Here is a 13,942-nt window from a genome sequence, read left to right as displayed (position 1 = left end):
GACTAAAGTGTTTCTCATACCTTTCTGAACCTACCTTGTGAACAATGGAGGGGGGGGGGGGCTCATAGTCTTGCTGAGGTTTCTTTCGTCCTTTTTCACAATGGCAGTATTTCACAAGTTATTAGTCTGTGCTCTGTTCCATTTTATAATTTACATGACTGACATATGGGTGAGACTAAATTCCTCTTCGAAGAGTTCGTTTTTTTTTTGTTATTTTCCGATGCACCACTCTGCATCACATAGAGCGAAAAAAAACTGATCCATAGCTTGTGTACATTAAACCCTACACGTTTCCAATTTCTGTTTTTGTCTTTGTGTGTGTGAAATCTTATGGGACTTAACTGGTTCAAATGGCTCTGAGCACTATGGGACTTAACATCTATGGTCATCAGTCCCCTAGAACTTAGAACTACTTAAACCTAACTAACCTAAGGACAGCACACAACACCCAGCCATCACGAGGCAGAGAAAATTCCTGACCCCGCCGGGAATCGACCCGGGAACCCGGGCGTGGGAAGCGAGAACGCTACCGCACGACCACGAGATGCGGGCTTGTGGGACTTAACTGCTAAGGTCTTCAGTCCCTAAGCTCACACACTACTTAACCTAAATTATCCTAAGGACAAACATACACACCCATGTCCGAGGGAGGACTCGAACCTCCGCCGGTATCAGCTGCACAGTCCATGACTGCAGCGCCTCAGAACGCTCGGCTAATCGCGCGCGGCGTTTTTGTCTTTATTTTGCACTTTTTGAGGACTCTCCTTGCGTACCTGTGTGCCCCGCCGAGTGCTTCCTCGTTGTTGTTGTTGAGCACTGAACACATCGTGGCATTTATGGAAGAACGAAAATCGATTCAAAAATATTAACATGGATTCCGTATTCAGAAATCTTGTGTAACGCAACTCGTTCTTTCTGTCTAAAAACCCAAAGCACCATAAATACAAGCGCCCTGGTTGATGCCGTGTTCCTAAATTTACGGAAGGCATTCGATAACTGCCTGTTAGTGACCAGAATACGAGTTACCGACTGTTGCACCCCAGAACTATGACGGAACCCAAGGAGTTTCTAGCGGAGCGTTATTCTTAATGGGACGAAATCGACAGACCTGAAGCTAATTTCGGAGTACTCTAAGGAAGTGTAAATAGGGTTGTTGCGTTCGCAGTACACGTAAAAGATTTTGTGGGTAACTTCGGAAGCTCTGTGAGGATGTCCGCAGACGATGCCTTTGTCTATAGGAAAGTTGCAACGCCAGAACGCTGTTGGATGGGTCGCTACCAACAGCAAATTGTGCCTTAGTCCTTGACCTAAGTCAGTTATTAAGCTAAGGATGATACGACAGTTAAGTAGTGTACCAGGAGACTGTTTCTTCCTGCCAGTCAGAAAACAGCGATGAAACATTTTTCCGCGACGGAATTAGAACCGGCTAACCTTGGGTCGCGAGCCGCTGCATCCACGGAATTTTGTAAGCTTGGTATCGCTACCGACCGTGAACTTAAACGTTGGCTACGCATGTTACTTAATCGGCGCTGTGAATTACATTTCTCATAACTACATACTAACTCCAATGACGTCTGTAAATCCATTTGTTCTAGGCTACATAGGCATACAGTGAATGCGTTTATCCTGTCGGGAGTGGCCGTGCGGTTCTAGGCGCTACAGTCTGCAGCCGAGCGACCGCTACGGTCGCAGGTTCGAATCCTGCCTCGGGGATGGATGTGTGTGATGTCCTTAGGTTAGTTAGGTTTAATTAGTTCTAAGTTCTAGGCGACTGATGACCACAGATGTTAAGTCCCATAGTGCTCAGAGCCATTTGAACCATGCAAAATAGCCTTACCTAATCGGATTCGTCTCATCAATAAGAAGCTTGAACTTCATTATTCGCGAATTCGTTTATTCGCAAAAATGATTTTACTGAAACATATTGAGCATAGGTGAACAGAAAGAGAGAGAGATAAATGAATTTGGAAGACTTAGTTTCTAAGTACAAGCAAAATCTTCAATTTGCTCCTTGTAAGGAGAACCACGTTCGTTGGTGTAATTATCATTCCCCATCACAATGTTTTGCAAAACGTGACTACATCATCTACTTTGTACTTCAGTTATAGCTTCCACACCACCAAAGGAATTTGTCACAAAATTTTAATTAATTCCAAATATATTTTCATGCAGTAGTTAACATTTATCACTAAATTTAGACGACATTATTTACAGAAATTATTCTTTTTTGTATTATATCTGAATAAACGTGTCAAATAAAGCGTGCATTTGGGTTTTTAATTTGAATCGCAGATTATGAAGTATGGTGCCAGTGTTGACAAGCAGATTCCGCTTCTTTTTAAAAGATGGCTTTATTAAGGTATTTTATGCGCCCTGTCTTACCTCCAAAAAAGTAAGCATATGGACGCCCATGCAATTTACGAGATGCTGATATTTCTGATATCCGAGTCTCGCCTCCCGTGAGGCAAACTATTCTCAAATCGTGCTCTTCTGCAACGCTGCTAGTGGCAGTTCCTATTTCCATCGCTAGAGGCCACCTCAGGCTGGTCACACACGTGAGCGCCTCGCGCGCCTGCGCAACCGCTATCTGGCGTCGAAATTTTTCGGCGCTGAATATCCCCTCAGTTTCACCGCAACAACCGACTACTGCGGACACTTGTTCAGCGGAGTCATTATTCAATTTCTTCTATGAGAGAATCAGATGTTTCTGCAAGCCGTCCAAATGACTTCCTTTGTGAGGAAACGGCAAAGTAACTATTGCTTGAAGAAATTAGTCGGTTACTAATGGCTGTTGCTTCAGTGATTGGTAACATAGAGTTAAACAGAACTCATTGGAAACAGGATCATTGACGAGCGTTTTAGGTAGTGCATTGCCCACTAGCATTACATATTAAAAGCGAAGTAACATGGACAGCAGAAGACGACGAAGCCTAGATTCGACATCTAGAAATTTTGCGTAGCTTTATACTGATAGTCTGCCCAAAACTGTCACCGAAAACAGTTGAAAATATGTCAGAAACGAGGATTATCAGTAATTGTGTGGAAAAGGACTTAGCCAAAGAAAAGGACTTAGACATTGACGATTCATTTCGAAACTGTTGTCATTTTCTACAGATACTGGTGAATCAGTAAGCATCTAAGTAATGGGATCTGAAAGTACTTTAAGCACTACCCCTTCGCCAGAACTCTGTGGAAACTATGTTTTAAGTGGACACTGGATAATCCTTCTGCCACCGGCCAAGAAAGTTATTAAAATTGTTCGTGACTGGCTCCTTCGTATACGAGAAAGTAATTTTTTACACAACTTTTGATTCTGAATGTGCACTGCGATTGTTGTATGTTTTACTGCAGAGCAATAATTGGTTGGAAGTAACAAGTACACTCATTTAAAGAAAAGATGTTTAGCTAGTTTTAAATTGCCGCTGCGTTTATAAGACAGAAAAACTGTTCAGACAGCAACGGCTATGACAGACGTAGAAATTATAATAGTTAGCACAAAATGCAGAGTAGTGAAAGAATAAGAACCGCCTAAGGTACAATTAGGACTGCGAGGACTTCTCTGCAGTAACATTACGCAATTTGCTCCCGAGGCCAGTTCGCGGTACTGCAGAGGGACGTGTGCAAGACGAGTGGGCGTCGTGCACTTATTTGCGGCATGCACGTTCCAGGAAATATGCTGTGGTAGTTTTCCTCTATCCTATCTTCTCCAGCAACAAAACGTCATGCTAAGCTTTCTGCGTTTCGGTAAATAAAAAAAGCAAACACTGCACTAATAGTAAGCAGAATTGTATCTGAGTTGCTCCTTAGGCCGTAAAAATCAGTAAGATAGCAAATTGCAAATAATTATTGCGATTTTTTTCTCAGGAAAGTCGACACCATGTATCCTGCCTTCCAGAAAGCCTTCGATATAGTTCCGGAGCGTCTCCTAGCAAACAATATAGGTGTATGCGAAATACCCGAAGAATATACTATTGGAGTGAAGAGTTCCTACCAAACCAAACCAGGCACGTCTTTTCTATTGGAGAGGCACTGTCAGTGTTCGGCGTACCTCAAGGTATGGAGACAAGATCGTTACAACATACGTAAACAAACTTTCACAACACATTTTCAGTTCCAGAGGTTGTTCCCAAACGATGCAGTATCGTACAGTATCACGTGTTTAGAAAATGGATACGAAAATCTTGAAGACTTGAAAATGACTTATGCTTGGTGCGCATAAATAGGCGAAAGTACCTAATTTCATTTCAGTCACTTCGACCTGTCTCAACAGCCAAAGATATGCGAATATCTGTTCCGAGTGATGCATCTAGAACAAAATCTAGACTTGAGGAAGACAAATGTCTCATAAATTTACTGGAAGGTCCTAAAGCGTAATTCCCCCAAGAAGACGCTTACAAAAAGCTATATCTACTAGAACTGAGTTGCTAGATCTACTAGAACTGAGTATTATTCATCGGTATGGGTTGCTTGCATATTAACGGACGAGGTGAAGTAGATCCACAGAAGAGCCATACGATTCATCATGGGCTTTTAAGTCTGCGCCAAAGAGTCACAGGAATTCTCTTCCACCTCCATTGGGAGGCACTACAAGAACTTGCTGTTAACTGCATACACACTTTCTCTCCAAGCTCTGAGATCACACGTTCAAATACAAGTCCAGAAACATATTACTTCCTCTGATATGCATCTAGCGTAACGATAACGAAGGAAAGGTTAGAGGAATCGAGTCGTATACTGAGGAACGCCTATAATACAGGGCGTTTCAAAAAGAAAGAGCAGATTTCAAACATTTATTTCTCAAAAACTACAAATGATAGAAACACAATTCCAACGGTCCTTCACTCAATATGAGTACCAAATGTTACACAACAAATATCAAAACTGTACCTCAATATGAGCACCATTTGTTACACGACAAATATCAAACCGGTATCTCATTTCTTGCCACACACGACGCAACTGGTCTTTAGTTACCGAATTCACGGCCGCAACAATTCGATGTCGTACCTCTTGAAGAGTAGCGGGCATAGGTGGGACATAAACACAGTCCTTTATGTACCCCCACAAATAAAAATCGCAGGGAGTAAGGTCTGGTGACCTGGGAGGCCACAGACGATGACATTGATCTTGTGCTCCTGCTCTTCCAATCCACCGTCCTGGAATGGTGTTATTTAGGTACCGTCGTACAGGTTCAGAGAAGTGTGGTGGGGCGCCATCTTGCATGAAGATGAAGTGATTTGAATCTTCCTGAAGTTGAGGAAATAGCCAGTTTTCTAACATGTCCAGGTAAATGGTTCCTGTGATAGTTTTCTCCATGAAAAAGAAAGGTCCATAAACTTTGTTTACCGAAATTGCACAAAAGACGTTAACCTTTGGTGAGTCTCTTTCATGTTGAATAACGTCCCTCGGAGTTTCACTCGCCCAAATTCGTACGTTATGCCGATTAACTTTACCAGAAATGTGAAACGTTGATTCATCTGAAAAAATTAATCGTTCGGCAAAATTGTCCTCTTCCATGTCCTGTAGAATTGCAGTTGAAAATTCGAACCTTTTGTTGTGGTCGTCAGGACGCAATGCTTGCAATAACTGCAGTTTGTACGGCTTCATGTGCAGACGGTTACTCAGAACGCGCCATACCGTTGTTTTAGACATGTTTAGTTCGTGACTTGCCCGTGCCGTGGATTTTCTAGGGCTCCTTTCGTAAGCTGCACGGACACGCTCGACATTTTCATCCGATGTGCGTGGACGACCCGTGCTTTTTCGCTTGCAGATGCAACCATCTTCTACGAATCTGTGATGCCACTCATAAATTTGCTTATGACGAGGCGGCTGTTTGTTGAATTGACGGCGGAATGCACGTTGCACACCAACAATGGACTCTAACTTTGCAAATTGCAGCACACAAAATGATCGTTCCTGTGGTGTCGTCGCCATTTTCCTACAAACAAACGCCAGCGCCACTGCGGATTTGCATGGAACTTCTGCGCGGACCATTGAAAAACTTTGAACCTTTCTCTGACAAGAAACGTTTGAATTGTGTTTCTATCATTTGTAGTTTTTGAGAAATAAATGTTTGAAATCTGCTCTTTCTTTTTGAAACGCCCTGTATTTCTTCCTGCTCACTACCAATGAATGAAAGGGTAGGAAATTGGGAGTGCAGGATGATTCTCAAGCACCATACACCCTCTTCCACACACTGTACGGTACCTTGTACATGCAGTGGCGATATGTATGGTAATGACTTACGTTAGCGTGATATATAAACATTGAAGGCTTCACTAACGGAGTGCTGCCTTCAGATGTACGGCCTCATCTGGATGAAAATGGTACGTTTTGTGCCTGTAACCAGCGGTGCATCTTGAACCTGGTTTTCAGTAAGCGACCTGCACCAACACAGTTATGTGCAGACCTTGGTAATGCATGTATTGTTGCAGGGGGATGGTTCTTTACTGGTGTAGCAATAAAATAACTGCTAACGTAATCAGCTGCCTATATTGTTATCTGATCATCGATTGTGCAGACTTTGCTACGCAAACGAGGTTGTAGATCTATGTTTCTATGCTTCTGATGACTTAGTCTGCCGTCCCGTTGATGGCCGTCGCTTTTAGACCGTGTAAGCGAAGTACAGTTGCTCTGTGGGGTCAGAGCCTATGTATTGCGTTTTGTGATTTGCGCAGTTCAGTGGAAAGCTTCTTCTAATTGACGTCAATTCTGCCAAGGTCAAATGCGGAAGCCTTATGACGCATGAATTTATGATCTGTTGTAACCATCAAGTAACAAGTCACCGATGGATAATTGCCAGCTTCTAATTGGACTAGGGTACTCCTAAAGCAGCATTCCTTGCCTGAATAGTTTCTTTCTGGTTGTTGTTCAGCAGTGAATTTGGGAAACGCAACTTTTCCGTATCTGTTCCTAGCTACACTTCACCTAACTTTTTTCACCTGAATTAATAAACTTAATCGAGAATCGAGCTGTCTACCGTATAGTCGATTAACAATTGCAAGTTTAAGGCGTCGAAGTAATAACAATGTTATTTCCGACTGAGAACCTATCTGTGTTATAAAGCGGCTGACATCACTGTAGACCGCACTTGGCATTACATGGTACCAGTATCTTTATTGCAAACGCTGATTCGACACAACTGAGATTTTTTGTACGGATCCATAGCCTGTAGTGAAAGTGAATGATAAGGATTGTGAAATGCTCCTATAACGGACGACATTGGCCTCAGGCGGCGAGCCTTCTGTCGGTGAGAATAGCTCGCTAATAGTCGCGAATTGCTGCGACCTCTGGGCGCTATATGTTTAACGCAGTAGGGCAGACTGAACTTCCTGGTAGAGGGCAGTTGAAATTTCAGTTGCTGTCTGGCACCATAGCTATCTGAGTGGAAAATTTCATAGAACTAAACATTCTGTGATGACAAAGAGGTCTACGAGTCTTTATCGCCAGTAGTCGCCTTAACAATAAAGCCCCCTGAACACGTCTCTTGATGGCTCACAGTTCCACGTTCACTGTTATCTGCATCGACCCGTTTACTTCAGCGTTTTAATTTTTCGTAATGCGCTTTAACTCGTATAACTCCCTTAATAACTGACTGAAAAAGTCATCTCAAAGGTCGGAGAAACACACTGGGTTACCATCTCCATTGGGAACACGCCTAGTAAAGAACTGTGGTGTTCGAATCAACCTTTCAGTTGACGACAACTTTACTTTGTTTTCTTATTCCTTTGCTAGAGGTCTGCCGCCCGGAGTGGCCGTGCGGTTCTGGGCGCTACAGTCTGGAGCCGAACGACCGCTACGGTCGCAGGTTCGAATCCTGCCTCGGGCATGGATGTGCGTGATGTCCTTAGGTTAGTTAGGTTTAATTAGTTCTAAGTTCTAGGCGACTGATGACCTCAGAAGTCGCATAGTGCTCAGAGCCATTTGAACCATTGCTAGAGGTGTACCACTGCGAATTCAAATATATTGTTCGTAATACAACAGGAAGGCGCTATGACCTCGATGCCAGCGTGTATGTGTATCACACTGTCAACTCCTCCGAGCTACAAAGTAAGACCCCTCTGGCCCAGCCTTCCAGACTCCATCCCTCCACACTTCAACACGAACTTGCTATCCATATCTTATCTCCTTTTTCCGTGCCACAGTATTATCCACGAAAGTCTCTCATTTATTACACATTTCCTATTCTGTGTCGGTACCTGCCTATTCTCATTCCTCTTTCTTCAGTCACAAAATTTTATCTGTAACTTTCCATGGTTAGATTATCAGACAAGCAAGCAAATTCGACACTTTGACTAATGTCCATCGTCTTTCTGTTAAGAGTACCTCACTTTTCGTAAAATCAACTATCATGATTCGTAGACAGTGAACAACATTCTGAAACATAATTTTCACGGCGAAGTGATAAAAGTGAAGATGAAAGCTACCTGCACATTTCATCTTATTTTTTAAGATAATATCGCAGCCAACTACATTAAAAAAGTTGAGAATCTTAATACGATATTGAAAAGTGCCCTCTCCGTTACTTACTACAACTTACCTGCTATCATGATCTGCTTGTGAAATGCCTTGTCCCTGAATTAATGCTGTACACACATAGTTGCCTCGCATATATCACGGATTTGTGGATTTGATTGGAATGATTTAGCACAAATACTTGAAACGTAAATCACGTTGCATGGAACGACTCTGCTACCAGCAAGGTGTTTTTCTTCTAAATGTACGGTTGTGTAACGACACCATTGCTGGTTAACTCATAATTATTACGTTGCAGTCTATGAAATATTCCATTTTATCTCTGTTGGTAGACCAAAGATAATATTTGGAATGATACAATGCTGCGGAGATTTGGAAGGACCGGAGACAGTGGTAGTAATGAAACTGATGTCTACGAGATCTTATGTGTCACTTTCAAAAGGCCCAGTATTTGCTATAGAGAAAGGCTACATTATTTGTGGAGTAATAAGTGGATTCTGTGGCCCTGACGTAGGAGAAGGAAAAAAAGGTGGGACAACGAAAATCAGTTACGTAACATGGCGAGGATCGCACAGCCGAGATGAACAGTGTGGGCTGTGCGTTGTGATGCAACTGTTAACACTTCTACGTATTACACTCACTCACTTTTCATAGCTATAGGTTACTAACGCTTTACATACTGCCTCCTCCTTAATACAAAATTAGACGTGCACTCGTGTTTGTCATACATACGTTCAGGGCAGGAGTGCTTTGGAAATGCAGGACCCCTCGACATTGGTGTGCAAATGTGATCGAAGTAAAACTGGTTAATGTACCGTCGCCGATTTTGACTGCTTTAATCAAGCTGTAATATGAAGGCTTCGGCAGAAGAAAGTGCTATCCCATGCAAGCGTAGTTTTGAGTTATTGCAATGTTACACATTTGTTTAATTCATATACAAGATCATAAATACAATAATACAAAGCAATTGATATGGTAGACAGTTATTTCCAGAGGTAAATTTAGAATTCCTTGTACCCAGCGCTAATCCTTGTTAAATTGAGAGATAGTACTTTCTTTCGCCGACGCCTTGACATAAGAGAACGCTGAACAAAAATATTACCTGTTGATAATCTGATCACAAAGTGCCAAACATTGTTTGGTGTAAGCCGTAACACTCGTATCATCTGGAAGAATCGGTCACGTTCAGTACGAGTCTAATTCGCGGTCAAAGCTATCAGCTCCGTCGGATGTAAATGAAACGATAGTTACATCATATAATGACAAGAAGGATTACAGGCATTTATTTTTGTCCCTGACAAACTGTCAAGAGACTCCACAAAATGTGGCTTGATTTATCATCAATAAAATACTTTGACTTCATACGTTTAATTTCAGTGCGATCACCACATATCATAATCCCCTTCGGACGAGCTTGGAAATACTGAACTTATAAATCTTTTTTAGGTTTGTTACAGATGAACATTGGTCCTTGGAAAAAAGATTAAGGGAAAAATTTGGACTATCATCATTTAAATGTCTCATAAGAAGGTACATAATTTCTTGAAGTATTTCTTTCCCCGCTCGGGAGTCGCAACAATTTTGTGATTCATGTCAGTGAACTCGTTGATTTCTCCTCTGTCCTCCCTGGAACTGTGATATTCCTTCATTTATCCTGAACTTTTCCAAGTACTTTTTTTGTTAGATGAGTCATAGGAATCACTGTACATAGACATCAAGATGACCAGCTTTGTGAGGTAACTTGCCAGTAAAATTGCCCTGTAATATTTTGCCGAAGCAGCTCCTAGTCCACGAATATTCTTGAGTCGTTCATTTCTCTACAGCTGTGGCGCAATGTATTTTGTGTATTTTCAACATCAGGAACTAAACGTATTGTGAATTGGATCGGGAACACGGAGGAATTCGTATGCCGAATTTTTTAATATGACATTCTCAGTCACGCTGTGCTTCTTCATTCCTTTGTACTAGTATCATACGTTCTTACAGTGTAGCCTTCCTCACCAAGGCATATTATTCATTCATTTCACTTCAGTACTTCCGTGGCAACATTTGACTGTTATTTACATCTGATCTCTCCCCGGTCCTGACCAGTAATTGATGACTTAATTTGTTATATTTTATTTAACTTCTGTTTGTTAAAGAACGTCCCTATTCAGTTGGGAAAAACAACTGGCGTGCTTCAAGTACATGATGTAACCGTCGAAAAGAATACAGACAGAGCCTAACATAGCAATGAACTTAAACAACCGTCTATGACACAGAGACTTACGATTTAACGATGAGGACCATACGATGTATCGCCGTGAGAGTGTAAAAGTCGAGAATGGAATCATAAAGACTTGTGATATGCTTCTGAGAAAATATCTCACCAAAGAAACGACACCCGATGCCCCAGTTTCCTCTTGATACTAATATTTGCTCGAAAAGTTATCTATGGATAAGTCTGACTCATCACGCTGTATGAACGCATATGACCTACTGAGTAAAAGGATTATGGCGCTGCTCCAGTTGAGGAAGCACGTAACGTCATTGAGTTACTTTGGAATAGCTCTGTACTTTCGTGTTTCAAGGATCGATACTAGAGGGACAGTAAATCGTATGCAGTGGCATCCAGCACAATAAATCCACCTGTTCTGGCGGTATGATGATTCTCAAGGAATGCCTGTTTGTGTAGTCACAGACGTCTTCTGAAGTGCACTCGTCGTTCGTAATCAAATGAAACGTAAATTGATCATCGAAAAATACTGGCCTCAATATAAGGAGCGTCAATGACAACACCTCAGAATAGCACCAAAGAATCAAACGCCAGTGGGCTGTGAATGGAAGGAAACTAAAAGACACACACAACGCAGATCTTACTGTTATTGCGCAAGGTGGTGTGCTATCGTTCTAAATGCCACTGACTGCCTACCTATGGTGCAACTTAGCACTGTCTGGTGGCATCAACAAACTTTTAGCGTAATAAACAAGCAATGGAAAGCGCCTATCATCTGATAGTGCCCATACCTGGTATTCTACTGCAGTTCTCTGAAAAATGTGTGTTCGACCTCATCCCGCCCATCCCTTATGTCGCTCCATGTTGCTACCAGAATAGCCGAAGTGCCATCGCAGTCTAGTCCAAGCGCTTCTTGTTGTTGAAAACTTTGACGAATGTTGCTTTTTGCTCCATCTTTACTGATTATGAGCTGCTTCTCAGTCATAAAATGCACCTATTCGATAGGAAAACCCAAGTCTCTAAGGCCATTATACCCAAGCAGTTTTCATCAAAATGTAATGAGGGATGCAACCGCCTATGGACATACGCCTAATCAAGATTCGTTACATTTCTTAGAGTCTTTCTGTATATTATTTTTCATTCTATGGGAACAAAATATAGTACGTAATCAATGAAGATGTCAGCACATTAATAATAATTAAATACATTGCACAACAGTCATAACAAGCACCGACTAGTACACGAAAAGACACTTCTAAATTAGGACAAGCCTCTTCGCTAGTTTATAGACCAGGTATGCAATCCAAATACAGCTTACATACTACACGATAGGTCACTCGTTGCCTCGTCGTGTAACGCGGGATTTAAAGTATAGCTTAGGCAAGAGAGTACTAATTTCGAGGTGAGACTCGTTTCTAAATTATCAAAGGTAATTAAATGGGGATTATGTCATTGTCTTTTGTGCAGCGGATGTATGTGAAATAAATTAACATCATTCGCTGATCGGCCTTTTATTTTCAAAAGTACCATCAGTGACGATTTTCTCTACAGCCCTACATTTGTAAGCAGAAACATTCCCTGTTTTTGTGTTATAGAAACAAAATGCACACAGAATGAATCAGCCCTATGTTCACACTCAAATACACTTTCGTACACTGTAAGAGTGCATTGAGATTGGATATTGTGTCACTGACAGAATGTTCATTACAAAGTAATATCAGTACCTCAACAAATGACAATAGAAATCGAGAAAATTTCTGAACAAGAATTTCAGGACCAAATACATCAGAAAGCCAGCAACTTAGTTTTTGACAGGGTTCCACCAGGAACAGTCATTTGTCATACTCACTACTAAGGCACACGAAAAGAAACCGAGCAGCCGGAAACGGTAAACATCGTGAGTGTACACCGAGCTCTGAGATGTGCGCCCTTTCGCAGAACAGGAAGCGGGACCACAAGGGGCACCCATCTTCCTCCGCGAGCACTGTGTCTTATCAGCGGAAATGCAGCCCAGCGCGGGCCAGTACTATTCCATTCGGAAGGCGCCGACGCCACAAAGCTAAACCCACCCCGCGACGGTCACGGACCGTATGGCAGGGCTGCAGGGCTGTCAGCTTTTTACGTCTGGCCACGGGCATGCGCATTATCACAGCCCCGCCCTCTCACATCCCCCTCTCCCCCCCTCCCGCCTCCCGACGCTTGACTTTTGCCTGGCTGTACGGACTTGTGGTCATTCCCGTGCCGTCACCCGCAGCTGACACGCAGAACTGAACTACTTGTGCAGACTTGCATCTCATCACACACAGTACAAACGCGAAAGGTAAGCAACCAGCCGAGATCACCAGCACTACTCTTAGCAAACAATCTTCTCCCTTTTAATATATTGAATATTGTTATTTTTATAAATCATTATTGTTTATTCGCATGCCTTATGTTTAGAAGTTACTACTGTCATGCTTAATAGTGTCCCAGATAGGGCAAACGATTATAATGTTGACAATTTAACTGCACACCTATTAAGCCCAAAGTCACATAATAGTTTCAGTAATTACCATTTGTATTTTTTACGAAAAAAATACTTTTTTTCCGTCCATCTCTATATTGTAACGCGTCCCACACGGCTGTTGACGATACAGCGGTACTTACAATTTAACCCAAAGCAAGCTTCTGTTTTCGAGTTCCCGTCTGGCGCAGTGTTTCCGGCTCAAAGTCACGACAAATTTCATTTGCTTAAAATAATGTGCGGTTCAGATTTCTCGAGTTTGAAGAGTGCATTGTCACAGTAGAACTCATTCATCTACAGAGTTCCAGGCTGTTTCAAAATCCTAATGCTTAATTAGGAGAATGTACTAAATTACAAGACTTTTCGAATTCTTCACACTGATTTCATAACAGTGAAGACTTTTGGTTTCCTACTCGTTTATGTATGAAGAACTTTTGTATGTAGTTAATAGAGCATAATTGCAGAACAACTTTCCTAAAGCCCCTGTTTGTGAGGCTGTGTTCAGATTTAGTGATGTCACCATTATTTCTTCATTATATGTCTGTTTCGCGAAAGAGTTACGTATATTCTAAATGAGCTTTTGTCCTCCAGATTTGCCTGTCAAGATTATATTTGTGAAACTCTTAAAAGGCAGTGATGAGCAATTTATCAGATATAGAGTCAGATAGATACTCCGCAGACACCTTCAGTGGCGAATGCATGTGGAACTGGTAGCAATATATTCATATCGTTTGTTTCAAATAAGGCTA

The 13,942-nt window shown here is 41.9% G+C and overlaps 1 protein-coding gene across 2 annotated transcripts in view; it reads left to right on the top strand.

Moving 5' to 3' along the window:
• The window catches only part of LOC126481090 (proton-coupled amino acid transporter-like protein CG1139), a 136,383-nt gene that overhangs the window by 54,584 nt on the left and 67,857 nt on the right, over window positions 1-13,942 (top strand). Inside the window, exon 1 of one of the 2 annotated variants that reach the window (XM_050104597.1) lies at window positions 12,880-13,010. The exons of the other annotated variant lie outside the window; for it this stretch is intronic. The gene's annotated coding sequence lies outside the window, so the exon portion shown is untranslated. Of the gene's footprint in view, window positions 1-12,879; window positions 13,011-13,942 lie in introns of those variants that run through there. 2 annotated transcript variants of the gene reach the window in all.

Source organism: Schistocerca serialis, chromosome 5, assembly GCF_023864345.2.
Source record: "Schistocerca serialis cubense isolate TAMUIC-IGC-003099 chromosome 5, iqSchSeri2.2, whole genome shotgun sequence".
NCBI lineage: Eukaryota > Metazoa > Arthropoda > Insecta > Orthoptera > Acrididae > Schistocerca > Schistocerca serialis.
Note: the sequence above shows the minus strand (reverse complement) of the source record. Positions and strands in the feature narration are given on the sequence as shown.